Genomic DNA, 14,345 nt, shown 5'->3' with positions numbered 1-14,345 from the left:
ATGTGGAGATAGGTTAGGTGAGGATAAGCTAGATGTACATGCTAAAATCAAATCAAGAAAAGGATAAACAGTATGTTTCATAAAAGAATGATATGAGCTGTACTGAGAACTGGATTTATTGGACCTAAAACCTTGCATTTGAATTCTTAGCTCAGAAAGTGGAGAAATGGAACATTAAGTGTATACATCACAGATACAATTCATAAATGTTTATCTTAATTACAATTGCTAATTTTTAAAAGCCTTCTTTTTGTAAGCCAGATCTCAGTGTAGGATAATCTACCCTGTTTTCATGATGTTTCAGTCAGCTTATAGCTGCTGCTATGGGAGTTACCTACTGTGAAGTTACCTTCAGAAACTTTCTGCTGTGCTGCAGTGACTTCCATGACCTCCAGATAGATGGTCACGCTTGTAGAATCTATTCTGATGTTATTACAAGGCATGCGACTTTTCCTACAGTGGGAATAAATATACTCTGCTAACATCTTTGACACCTACCTCTTCCTTTTTTTCTAAATTAAGGTATCTGTGGCATTCTATCATTAAAATGAAGAAGAGCAAACACATTTAAAAATCATGTTGTGTCAAGTTTTGAATGGTATATGAGTATTTGGAGAAAGTCAAGAACATGGTTAGTATTCACACAGTTATAGCAAAACTGGCTTAGGGAAACTATTGCTGTAGAGAGTGACTTCTGTTATACAAGTCTTTATTGTTGAAAAATATTTTTAAGACTGTATCACTATATTAATGTCAAACATAAGTTAGGAAAAGTCCTTGCTACTTCTTTCTTAGATACAGCTAGAAGGAAAGTACATAAATACAGTAGTGTTCCATCTGATAACGTTGTGTTGCATCCTCACGATGAGTGTGGTGCAGAGGAAATTTACCTTCCACCTATGGGCCACTGACAATAGTCAGATATCGAACAAACGATATGGGCACAACTGTTGCAGATGAAGCATATTTGCAAAGCTTGCCAGAGGATGCAGATGGCTTCCCTTTAAGGCATTTACACCTTTCCTGTGCAGAGGGGTGCTCTGGTGATGCAGTTGCTAATATTGTTTGTTTAATATTTTTTCTCTTTACAGTTAGTGTATTTGACAAAATTGTACTTGTAATCAAAACACTGATGTGATAATGCATATTTTTAAAGATAATTCTGCATATGTTTTTGTGCAGCTCTGCCATCAATCATTTGTTCTGAGGTGTGTAAATGGAACGAACTGCTAAGCTCATGGTTAAAAAAAAAAAATTATAAATCGCTATTTTGGTGTTTATCAGAAAGTAATAGCTAATTTCCATACAAAATATTGTTTATGAAAGTCAGTTTCCTTTTCCTTCTTAAACATTCAGTGTTTTTTTTAAAACTGTTGTTTGATAGTTACTCGAATATGTACAAGTTTCCTGAGAAATGTTCTCAGCATACTCTGCTTGGCTTCAGTAGTTTTATGTGGCTCCTTAAATGTGCATTGCTTTGGCACAGGAGGTTCCTCTCTGTTGTAATTAATGCTTTGTTTCAGCTTCAAATGCTGCAGCAGAGACAACTTCACAGCTTACGCTAAAGCTGCTGAAAGTCCCACTTTTCTTGTGAAGTCTAATGTCTGTCTTGCTGCTGGAAGAATAGTATGCCATTCAATCAGAATCAGTTAAAATGGTGGCTACTGATGTGCAGGATTCAGAAGCCTGATTTGATATATTCCCTAGATAATATATATATATGTATCTTTTTTTTTAATGGTTCTCCTTACTGGTGAGGTTTGGAAGGCTTGGTTCAGTCTGAAGTAATAGTACACAACCCACTCGTGTTTCTGAGAAAGGAGCAGGAAATCTATGGTAGAAACTGAGACAAAGAAGTGAATTTAAAGTAAAAATCAGGAAATATCAACTCTCTGTTCCTTGTGTGTCAGCTAGAAGCTGAAAGCTCTCAGGGTCTTCTAGAAGTGTACAGCAAAATGCCATCAGCTTAAGGGGGAAACTTGCATGTCTGCTCTGACTGGTCCTGCTCCCTCCTTCCTAGTAAGAGAGTCTCTGTCCTGCAGACACTTCCCTTCATCTCAGGATGAGAACAGGAGAAATATTTGAGTAGGGAAGGTGGGAGAAAAGGAAAGAGCTATTAATATTTTCTTAAAAGGGGAAGGGACGGGACTTTTCAGAAGTTCAAAGTGGTCCTGCTGCTTCGTTCAGTCTTGCAAAGATTGCTTCTGTTCAGCATAGCTAGTTAGGATAGATGGGTGAAAAGGCAATTTCTGCAATGTAATTCCATGCCTTCTAATGAGCTATAGAATCACTGACTGTGGGCATGGAGAGGGACTCACAAAACTAACTTAACGAGGCAGGGTAGGTATAGAATGGAAAAGGGAACATAATCTGATTCTTCCTCTATTTCTAGTCCAAACTTTAAAAAAACCCCTTGATTTCAAGCACAGTGTAATTGTTACTGCTTAGAATGGGGATACCACATAAGGAACTAAGGTGAAATGTGGAACCTGATCCTGCCTTGCTAGACGGATACTCTTCACTGCATGCAAACTAAGCCATCCAGTTCTGTCAGATGCCCACAGTCCTCTCATTGAAAAACATGCGACTCCTACATACTGTTAAAAAAACAATTTATGCCTGTCAGGGTAAAATCTTGCAAAAATTACTTCTGTAGAGATGAGTAGATTTAGTGAGCCATCTGATTGTTGTGATACACAAAATGTGATACTGTCATGAGCCTGCTGCAAAGGATAGCAGAATGCTAAGCTTTTGCACGGAGATGCACTATCTTCTTTGTTATCGTCAGCCATTACATTTAATCCCATAATATGCATTCTGAAGGTACTGAATGTACCTTGAGAAAGTATAGCCGTGTATCTTGGTAACAAGCAAGAGTATATTGTCTGTGTTTTAGTGTCAATGCAAAATTTTTGCAACATCTTTGTTGTTTAGTTTTATAATTTGCCTTTTTTAGTCTGTTCCTCAGGAAAAGGAAGGAATTCTGCCCTTGTGACTTTGGTTGCCTTATTTTTGATTTTTAAATCTATCTAACCCAAGTACTGTAAGGTTAAACCTTACATGGAGAATTTTGAACTAGAAGAATCAACAATGTGGCATTAGGGCAGTTGATCTGGATGTGTTTTGCATGTCATTAGACTATCTGGACAGTGTTGCGTGCTGCCATTTTTACTCCATGCTACAGTTTAGCAACCATGCATATGTAAACAGAACCTGGCACAATCAGTTCTGTTGTTTTAGCTAAATCAGAGAATTCTACATTCTGCTCTAAGCAATGTAAACAAAGCTGAACTGCCACATTCTCCTACCCCTCAAAAGCCTGGCATAGTATTATGTGTGGAAACCCAGCACAGATATGAAAAGATGAATTTAGCAGGATCTTTCTTGAATATGATAGCAGTTTGCTCACATTTTATTTTTTTTTTTCAGGACTGCAATTTTTTTGTTCTCAACAAAGGCCTGAGCAAATTTTGTCATTGATGCTTATGCCTAAGGATTGGTTTCAGTGAATGTGATCAAGCTGTGCTCTGTCAGACTAGATTTTAAATTCCTCTTCTGCTATACTTAAAGGATTGTAAAATATTGTCAAAAATAATGAAGTACATGAAAATCAAAAGTTCTTCCGTATCACAAAACAGCAACATAAATTAGCATGTTGAGCATAAAAGGCTTGCATGTCACATTAAGGGGAAGATGTTTGAGAAACCTGTAGATATTTTTCTATCAAACTCTAGAAAATTGTTGTAGTAAAGTTTCCCTATAGATTACTACTTCAGATTTGCCTTGTTTTCTCTCATGGTAAATATTACAAAGTTGTTTTGGGTGAGTTTGATGGTTTTCACTTTTCTGTTGTAGAAGGCTGTGAAAAGTAAGTAGGAAAACCAAGCCAGCAGTTTATAGGTTTACAGTTGCTATTTTGTGTTTGTAAGTACAGTAACGATTTCTAGGGGTCTTCAGAGCGCAAAAGACTGTCAGCCACTGGCTTAAATCCATTGGAGGAGTTAGTTGGGCAGAAAACTGTCCTCTCTTTGAAGTATCAGATAGAGGACGTACAATACATGGTACAGTCTGTAACGGTAACTCTTAATTTCCTAAGCGTTTTCTGTCACTCTGGAAAAATAATGTGAGCAGTGTAATTCCGTAAATTGAGCACAGGACTAGAAGTTTGACATGGTTTCTGTTCTCAGCTATAACAGTAACTTGGGTGATTTTGAACATTTAACTAAATTTGCTATTCTCCTTTTGTTTCTGTGCAAGCTAGAATTAAAAATGATTACTCATGCTTGTAGAAAGTATTGAAATCAGGTTTTGTAAAGTACTGAAATCGGGAATTCACTTTATTTAGTGAAATTTTTTTTAACTTTTCCAATGCACATTTTCAGGTCCAAAATACATTTCTGTCCAGTATAGTTAAACGCATCTAGTATTATGAAATTTATATTATGTCCTCTTTATATAAATACGTGTATTTATACACACACATATTATATTTCTATTCTATCTATGAATTATTTTTACTTCCATATTTTGCAATTGAAGATGGCATATACACATATCAAAATATTTTTTTACTGTACAGGCTCTTTTCCTTAGTGTTTCTGTTCTGCACTTCTGCTTTTTTATTTCTTTTGGGCCTGATAGGTGCAGACAGATAAACAATCTGAATTTTTCCTTGCCATTCAGTCCATTAGACTCATTATGTATTCTCTTTTGGAAAGAGCCTTGGGCGTCAACACTAGTTGCTCATGGTCTCTTTATAGCTGATGGCTCTTGATATGAAAGACCTATTTTTTAATGATGCAGTTCTGTTGCATATCCAAACCTACTGTTTTACTTCCAGAAATGAAAAGCCTGCCTATGTGAGATCTTTTCTTATTTCCCTTAAGAGAATGTATTTTGTGGTAAAAAAATGTTAAATCTGGTTTTATAAAACTCAAGTTATATTACTAGTTGAGAATTAATCATCTGAGGTAATTCACTGATACAGAATTACAGGAATAAGCAGAAGCTGAAGTTTGAAATCTTTGTTTGCTGCAAAGTAAGCACTGGATTGAGAAGGGACTTCAGCTTTGTCTTATCTAGTATAGTTAAGAATATTGACATCAGATGCTCACACTTATAAGGGAATTCTCTATTGTCTTTCTGATTATTTGGGGAATAGGAGTGTGTGAAAAAGCTTGGAAAATAAATCTTCATTTTTGTTGAACTTTCAGAATTAGCATGCTAATTGTAAACAGATGTATTACCTGCTATTAGGTCTTGTTTACAGGTACAGTGATGAGTATGTAGGAATAATCTTTCCCATTTTGTTTTAAATAAGGTTTAATATTAACATCTGACTCGCATGAGTATTGGCATTTCAGTGTCATTTAGGTGTTTACATAAAATTTACCTTTACATAGAATACAAATACTTTAAAAATATATACTGTAATCAACATAAAGTGTCTTCACGGAAAATTATGCATCACAATTTGATGTGGTTTACAAGGTTAGGATATCAAGAATAGCAATCTTTTTTTAAACAAACAATATCAGTGTGAAATAAAATACAATACATTAAATAGAGCTATGTATAAAGAGATCAGATAGTTCATGTTTTTATTTTACTGATAATGTGGTCAGATTCCCATTGGGTAAACCCTTGTGACTTTGATAAAAATGGACCTGTTGGCAACCTGTTCAATATGAAAATGATTCTAAAAACTGATGGAATTAACTAATTAATGGCATCTAGCCACTAGAAGGTTTAAATAATGTTTCCATTTTTGTTTGTTGCTGTGAGAGAACTTTTTTAACCCCAAAACTTGTTATACAATTCAAGAACCTCATTTATTCCATTGTGACTTCAGTGTAATGCCATTATTGTCAGGAAGTTCCATTGATTTCATCAGTAACACAGAAAGCATAGAAGAAACAGTTTAAGACATTGCTGAAATGCAGATTTGTTTGACCAATAGAATATTGAGACCATTAGAGGTTAAACTGAGCAGTTTTCAACACATTCCATACTGTAACGTATTACAGTTGGAATGCCTTCATGCTGTCTTGCTGGCCAAGAAGAAAAATTGAGGGGAAGTATTTTAAAAATACATACTGTTATCAGTTCCATGTGGCATGGTTTGTGGGGTTTTTGTTGTGTTTTTATTTTGGGGGTGGGGCGGGGTTGGGTTTTTTATTGTTTGTGTTTTTTTGGTTTTTGTTTGTTCGTTATTTTTATTTTTTATTCAGTGATCTCTTTGCAGTAAATTAGGCATCGCCATTTGATATTGTTGGGTTCAGATTTAAAGATTCCCAAGCTTTCTTCAGCAAATAATGGCAACCTGAACTGTATGAGGATTTAATATGTAGTTGCCATTAAAACACTCTACAGAGAGAATTTTGATAGGCATTTGCAAAGCCCTGTGTTTACTTTATGGGAGCTCTGGAGGTTGGTACTGATGATACTGTATTTCTCTAGACTTTTACGTTATTCTTGTCTTAATGATTATTTCAACCAGTTCACTTGATACTAAAGTAAGACATGCTCTTTTGTTCCTTTTGATGTGACAGTTAGCACCTGATACAAATTTAAATACAATAAGATGAACTGACCAGTTCTCTGCTGGTTAGTCATATCATTTATTGCAAATGAGGGACTTAATGTTTTTTGTTATTGATTCAGCAGCTTTACTCTTAAACTTTCAAAACTCTTGGTCCTTCCTGTTCTCTGATCTTGACCATATTTTCTTTTTGTATTCAACCTTTCAGATGGTACCAGACTGTGAGGTTTCAACGATCAGTTCAAGGATTCCTTTTCAGATGAGGAACTGTGTTTCTGTGTCAGATTAACTACTTCACTTTTGTCGTAAAATTGGTTTTTTAACTTCCTCCTTTTTCTTGTCTTAAATTTATAATGGATAAGAGGAGTAAATTAGCAGCAGAGATTGTTGTTTAAAACACTACTCCACAAAAGCATGATTTCTATAAACATGAGGCTATCTCCAGTCTAGGAGAGCTGATCTGACAGAGGAGAAAGGGATCTGTTTGTCAAGGAAACTTTTTGTAGGGTGTCCTAATCCACTAAAGAAGATAATCAGCATTGTGTTCAACTGAAAGGCAATAAAATTCAGGAGCTGGATAGTGTCTATTTTACTGTTTCCAAGGCCTCAGTAGGGGGTGGGGCAGGGGCTGGCAAAGGAGTAAACCACCTGTTTTGTACACTGGCAGACACTATGTAAGGACAACAAAAGGCACTATTAGCCTTAAAGGTGCAGCTCATTTATGAGATTTGTTAGCCTGAAATGCGCTTTACCCAGAAGTAGAAACAAGCAATAAAAAGTGTATTTTGAGTAACTGTGACTTGCTCTCATCTCTCAGATTAAAAAGAAAGCAGTGCACCTTGGCTTCTCTTACACCTTCAGAAAGCTATGTGCATGCCTTTTATTTCCTAATAGAGTGAATTTTCTACAATTTTATTCTTGTGGATGATATAAAGTCCTTCAATTTCTCTAACAAAGTACAAAGTTATGTCCAAGTATTCTGGTTTAAACATTAGAAAAAGTGATAACAAAGGAAGACAGTAAGTGCCTTCTGATCCTCTTTTATTGATCTTGGATGCTGGATTAGTTTCAGCTTGAGAGATGTGAAAAGATGGTTTAACACTGCATAGAAATGAATAAATGACTAGAAAATTCAGCGACAACGTGAGTTTCACTTGGTAAACTTTGATTAAACATGAATGTGTATAATTAGTAGTTCTACTGCTTTATCTTTCCTGTTGTATTAGAAGCAAAGTATTATTTACTGTTTATTTTCTCAATTTTTGGATGTTTTCTCCTTTTTAGACTAGAGGACAAGTATTTTGAAAATGGGAGAAAAGCTATTTTGCTCAATGTAATTAAAAAAACTTAGAAGTTTTTGGTGCTCTGGTGCTTAAACCAAGTTTTTTTTTATTTTGAAGTAATCCATTTTCATTTTAAACTCTCCATGTAGAGAAAGGTGACAGGAGTATGTCTGCTATGATAGGCAGTTAATTCAAAGTGCCATTGAAACACAGTCAAGTATTGTTAAAAACAAAATACATGTCTTTATTTGCTAGCAAAAAGAAAAAAAAGTCTAAAAAGCATAATTTAGCTTACAGAATTGTTGACAAATATGTTATTTGAATTACCTTTCCCTGCTTACTGGTTTGGGTTAAAAAATGCATAGTGTGGTTCTTTATGAAAATGTCAAAAAATAGGTCAGAAGGAAAAAAAATCTAAGGAACTGTAAGACTGAAAGCATTTTAAAACACATAGTCAAATTTGTTTCTAGCTTCTGGGTCAAATTTGGGTCTCATCCATATCAGTGTAATTTAATTGAAGTTAGTGCAGTCAATCCACATTTACACTGGTTTAATTGAGGACAGATGTAGTCTGCTGTTTTCAAGGATGAAAATAACATATTTGGAAGAGCCTGTTCCTGTCAGAGAGCCAAATGAAACTTTATCAGAACTAGAGACACCTGCCTTCTTACAAGAAATTTAAAGACTAATATATGTACAGGCATATTGTTAAAGGAAAACTAGTTATGGGATGTTTCCTAAAGGAAGATGAATAGGCTTTAGAATTAAAACAAAACAAAGCAGAAAAACATGCCTGCCACAATCCTCCAGGGAATTTTCTGGATTCAAGGTCAGATGCTATTGAATAGAAATGAAATCCTGTCAAAACTCCCCCTGTCAAACCTTCCCCTTTGCAGGACCAGATATGCACATAAAATTCATATTTAATGGTAGTAACAGTTATAGGTTGAGCAAAAATTTGGCTGAAGCAACTTCTTATGTGTTTGGACACATTCTGGTTTTTATATGGTTCTCTATAGCACTTCCAGTTTCCCAGACATCTCTTCAGTTTTGGAATGCCATGCTCTTATTTGCAGACTGAGTCTGTATGGGTTGCAAGATGGGAAACTGATGCTGGAAACTTTAGTAAAAATTGTCAAACTTATCAGTGAGGTCTTTTCTCTACAGAATTATATTTTCATTCCCAAGTTTTAATTGTATCGCATTCTGGAAGCCCTGCCATTTTTTTTTTTTTCTTGGTAAATGACGTAAAATATAATAGTGAGCTGTTCCTTTTCCCATTTTTGTAGGAAGGTCATGTGAACCAGTAAGTTTCAGAAAAACATTGTTTCTCATACAGTTATCTAATAGTTTGCTTTCTGCCTATAGACTGCTGAACTGAAGGTCCATGAAATGTACAAATCTGCTTATATGGAAATAGATCGGTGTGATAGATATTCGCAAGAACCTAAGTGCATATACATTTAGTACTTCAGTTAAGTATATTCTCAGAAGACAGCAAAGGAAACACAGACTCATGATTCTGGATGTCTTCTGTTGATTTCAGTGGGAGCAAGGTTTAGCCATAATATTAAGTTATTTAAACTGTATGCATAGGTTTTAAAGTAGTTAGTGTTCTGAAGTAGTACTTGCTCATTTGCTCTACAGTGAGACAAAGATATCTGCTTTTAATGCAGAATCTGATAACTTCATTTCTTTTTTTACTATTTTACTAGATGTTACACAAATTGCTAGATTTCTTCTTTTCCCAATTATATATGTATAATGCAGAGGTTATGATACTTCTGCATTTCTGTAATGTGCTTACTAATTTGATAATAAAATACTCAACAGCAAATTTACTTGGATGAATAAACATTACTTTGAAGTTTCTCCATTTTAGAAAACTTTGTAGCAAATAATTGAATTTTAAAGTAATTCATTATTTATGAATAAATGAGTTGAAAGCAGGGTGTTGCTTTTCATTTAAAACTGTTAAAAGCATTGACATGCAATCACAGGAGGGAAGTGCTTTTGGAATGGCTTTAATGATTTACATTTTGCACATAATTTTTCTGTTGCATATCCTATAGGAGTTAACATAGGACAGTAAGGATGTTTATTGCCATACTGATTACCCTTAAACTGGCATGGCTAAATCAATATTAGATAACAAAGATGAATTTTAGTCTTGCAATTTAAATGACAGAAAATTATTAGGTCTATTGACAGTTCCAGTGTTCTAGGAGAACTGTTAAAAAAAAAAATTAAAAAATCCAAGTTTTGTATGAAATATTGCCTACTTTCCTACTACTGGATGGCGTATTGTCTATTAGTCTATACATAAGATTTTTCCAGAAAAATTTTAACACATGCATGTAGAGACTTTAGTACTGCTGTCTAATAAAGCAAGGTCAAGGGAAGTTGTAATGCAAAGCTTAATGTTTGGGTTTTTTCCTTTCCTCAAAATATTTTCTTTTTGTCGTTATACAAAAAAATGTTTTAAATGTGACCATTGCAGCAATGAAGTCTCATAGTATTTCACTGAATAGAGACATGAGTTAGAAGTACGAAGATTTTCTTGCGTGGGAGGCATGTTTTGGCTTTATTAATGATAGCTGGAAAAGCAAAATGAAAATGATGTTTTCTTTCTTGTCCTACTGTGCTAGAGTCCCCCATATTTAACCAGGTTAAACCAGTCTTCTGGAAAAGGTAATGCATTTTATAAGGAAGGCTTTATATTAGTGTTAACATTTTCTTTTAAAACCAATAGAGCTGGTAATGTATTAATTAACATAGTAAATTGCAAAACATTTCTTTTGAGAAGTATTTTGAAATAGTAACATGAAAAGACTATCAATCCACCGTTAATATTATGAAATATCTTGACAACATAATGATTTCAATTACCTGTGATTGGAAATTTAACTTGCACTGATGTAAAATGCCACAGAAGAGAAGTGGCTTAACTTAACATTCTGACAGGTATGTAACACTACTTCATCTGAGTTACGTGTACGTGAGACACAACCTGCAAAATTGCTCCTAGATGGAGCCAGCAGCATTTGACTTTTCAAAGTCACATTTTAGGTGGTTGTATGCCACCATTTATGGAACACGGTAATCCACTGTATCTTGTTCAGCTGGATGACGACCACAGAACACTGAGCCATTGCTTTGGAATCACTGATTTTAATCCCCCTGTTCACCTGTACAGTGGTCAAGAGTATGATGGCTAAAATGTCTGTGCTTACAGATGTCCTACTGCAGGTGCAGTTGTTTTGACAAAAGTTGTCTTTCCAGGAGAGTCTATTTCTAATAGCAAAACTAGTTACCTAGTACAAATGATTTTTTTACCAGGAAGATATACTAATGTAAAATTCATTCATTTTGGTAAGAATGATTCATTATGTAACTTCTGGATGTTAACATGGAGCAAGTGATATAGTTCTCTTGCATTCTTCAATTTTAACACACTCTGGTTAGATTTTAGTTTGGAGGAGCATAGACTGTTCAACAAAAGCAAAAAAAAAAAAAAAAAAAAAAATCCTTTTTCTTTTTCCTGAAAGACAAAGATAGTGTCAGAATCATGATATACAGGCTGAAAGTTCATATAAGAGGCAGAAATATCTATCAGCGGAAGAAAGAAAAGAAACCAAGACTAAGGGTTCTCAATAAAATCAATTCTTCCCTCATTTATCTTTCTTTTCATATGTGCTTAGAATGTAAAGGCTTTATTTATTATTTATGTTTTTTTATTTATTTATTATATAGCTGCTTATTTGTCATATCAGTGTTACTTAACAAATGTTGAATGGGATTGCTGTTCTAACAGAACAGAAAGTTTTAAGCTCTTAGTGTTCTACTAATGCTCTGTGTGCAATAAAGGTCAGTAAAAGAAACCTTGTCTAGGTTTAGGAAACAAATTATAAACAATATAAGATTTTAATGATATCATAAATTGGAGTTATGCTTTGCTAAGCACTGCAAAGACACAAGCACAGGAACAGATGCTTTCCTAGAGAGCTTTCAGTTTGGTTAAGATGGGAAGAGAATATGAGACCCAAACTCAAATTCTATACTGAAAGTTTACCCAGGAAGTCAATACCAAAATTCAGAAGTGAATATTAATTCAATATTCTACCTGATCATTAAAGAAAGTTAAATTCCTCCTTTTTATGATTTTATACTACACTAGTTTCAGAAGCTTATGACTCTGCATTTAGTCATTTAGCCCCTACTAAAGGTCAAAGTCAGTTGGTAAAGCTAGTTAGCCAAGTTGCGCTAATTGGAAGAAATGTCATATTCTGGTTGTTTGTCTCATAGTACTAAGGAAAATGGAGTTATGAGTTCTTTTCATTTTGAAGGAGACCTAGCGCTGAAAAATAAAATCTGTGATACCCCCTTTCCAGCTTTGCATGGCAGCAGGATAACTTGCTAATAATGAGTATTGTCTCAGGTTGCATCTCAGGTGGGTACTTTATGATTGACTTGGCATGAAGCTGACTTGGACGAGGGGAAATATCTTAGGATCTATAGCCCAGACACATTATCATAAAGGTTTTTTTTTTCTAGCCTTTTCAGAAAAGGTAACCTGCCTTCAAATAACGTTACCTCTAAATGTCATGCCTGGCCAGTTCTGTCAGATTGTATAAAGAAACTCTTATTTTACCTTTGGAAGAGAAGAGTGATACTACTGCATAACAGAAGACGTGGTTCCTTTTTTGTGTGTGCGAAAAAAATCTAATAAGGTTAGAATAAGCAAAAACTATTGTTATTCTAACTGCTTAAGTCGTTTCTTAGGCTTTGAAATATAAAAATGAATTGTATCCTAAAAAGTTGTTAAAAAAAACAACCAACCAAACAAACAACAAAAAAACCAAAAAACCTCCAAACAAACAAAAAAGCAACGCCAAAAACCCCAACACCAAACCGAAAAACTTCAAAAATTTTGGAATATAAACCATTAAAGCAAATCTATATGAATGTATTTTCTTAACTGACCTTTCTGCATCATCCTGCTGAGAGCTTTAAGAATTTTCTTCTCCTTCTATGCCTATGTCCTTGACAACTTGAAGTGAGCTTAGTGCTGCTTGTAAATAATGTAGCTGTTTGGTAAGGGTTTCAAGCAGTAGCCATTATGACCATGAAGTATAGAAATTCCAAGATTATGTCAGGTTTTCAAACCTACCATTGCACAATTAATTTTGTGCTGGGTTGTGAAAAGTCAATAATAGAACGGACGGGGTACTGTACAGTGAATTGGATTGTGATGATGGGAGAATGGGATCTTTGTAATGTTTGCTTTGCAATGCTCTTCAGCTTGGTTTTTTTCCCCTAGTTTTTGTTATGGTAACAGTCCCTTATTTATTTTACTGTATGTTACTTTTTATCAGATTACTTCTAATGCTGAATTAAACACAGTGGAAGTAGAGAGAAATAGCTGTCGGCTTCTGTATTGTATGTATGTGAATGTGGAGGCTGTGGTCCTGACTCTGCACTTGCCTAGAATTCCAGAATAGGAAACTTCAGGTTCTGGACTTGATGTTGCAATCTAGTTTTAACATGAAGACAGATGTTCTTTTGATAAATTAGCATTTTTCAACAGCTACAAAATATTTTATTCAATGACAATGCCCCTTTACTAGAAAGATTTGTAAGGTGTGTTTTGAAGAAGGGTGAGAACAATGTCATTTGACTTCTGCTGACTGTACTTAAAAGGAAAACTGAATCAAGGATGATCTAGGGATGTTTCTTCTCCTGACCTGGTAAAGAAAGAAGAGATTTTGAGACTTACTGCCTGATGTTTCTGTTATTGTTTAGCTGACATACTGTGACTGAAGACAATGACAGAAATATTAGTGGTCTTCTCTGTCTGTTGGAACCGCTTACCAACTTCAATAAGGACTTGTAATTGTTCTCTGAAAATATGTATTTTCTGTGAACTCTACATCTGAACACAGAGATACTAAGTAGCTTTTTATATCTTTTAATATATAAAGTTGCATATGAATTTGTTTAGTCATCTCTAAATATTTAGCGCAACAATGGGTAATTCCTGAAAATTGTAGATATAACGTAATCATTCCCTCGGAAGAAATCCTGGCCTTCTTGGAAAAGTTTAATGATAATTAATAATTTGTTAAGTAAATTTCTTTAATTAGTCTCTTCTTTCTACAGAAGAAATCTTTGTACTGATCTCATCATTAAACAAAGCTATATATTTCTGCAGTCCAGTGGTTAGCATTGTAGCAGAACTATGTTATTCAGATGTATAATTCTTCATTTGTCTCTTGATGGGGTTTTGATCTCATTCAGGTTTCCAGTTTGTTGGCATTTATTGCAGGAGGATTGTGTGAGGTTTTATTTGTTCATGTGTGAAAATTTAAGTTGAAGAACTGTTAAGTGACTTTTCTCATCATAAAAAGGTATTTTTAATGTCTTTTTTATCTTTGACATCCTCTGTTGGAATCATACACAGATTATACCAGGTTTAGTACTGGACAGAGTTAAAATAACACCACATATAAAACAAAACACAA

The 14,345-nt window shown here is 34.5% G+C and overlaps 1 protein-coding gene across 2 annotated transcripts in view; it reads left to right on the top strand.

Moving 5' to 3' along the window:
• KCNMA1 (potassium calcium-activated channel subfamily M alpha 1) overlaps positions 1-14,345 on the top strand; it is a 516,744-nt gene that overhangs the window by 151,135 nt on the left and 351,264 nt on the right. The gene's annotated exons all lie outside the window — the stretch shown is intronic.

The sequence above is a fragment of the Platalea leucorodia genome (genome assembly GCF_965183815.1).
Source record: "Platalea leucorodia genome assembly, chromosome: 4".
Taxonomy (NCBI): Eukaryota; Metazoa; Chordata; class Aves; order Pelecaniformes; family Threskiornithidae; genus Platalea; species Platalea leucorodia.
The sequence above is the reverse complement of the archived record's forward strand: the minus strand, read 5'-3'. Positions and strand labels throughout refer to the sequence as shown.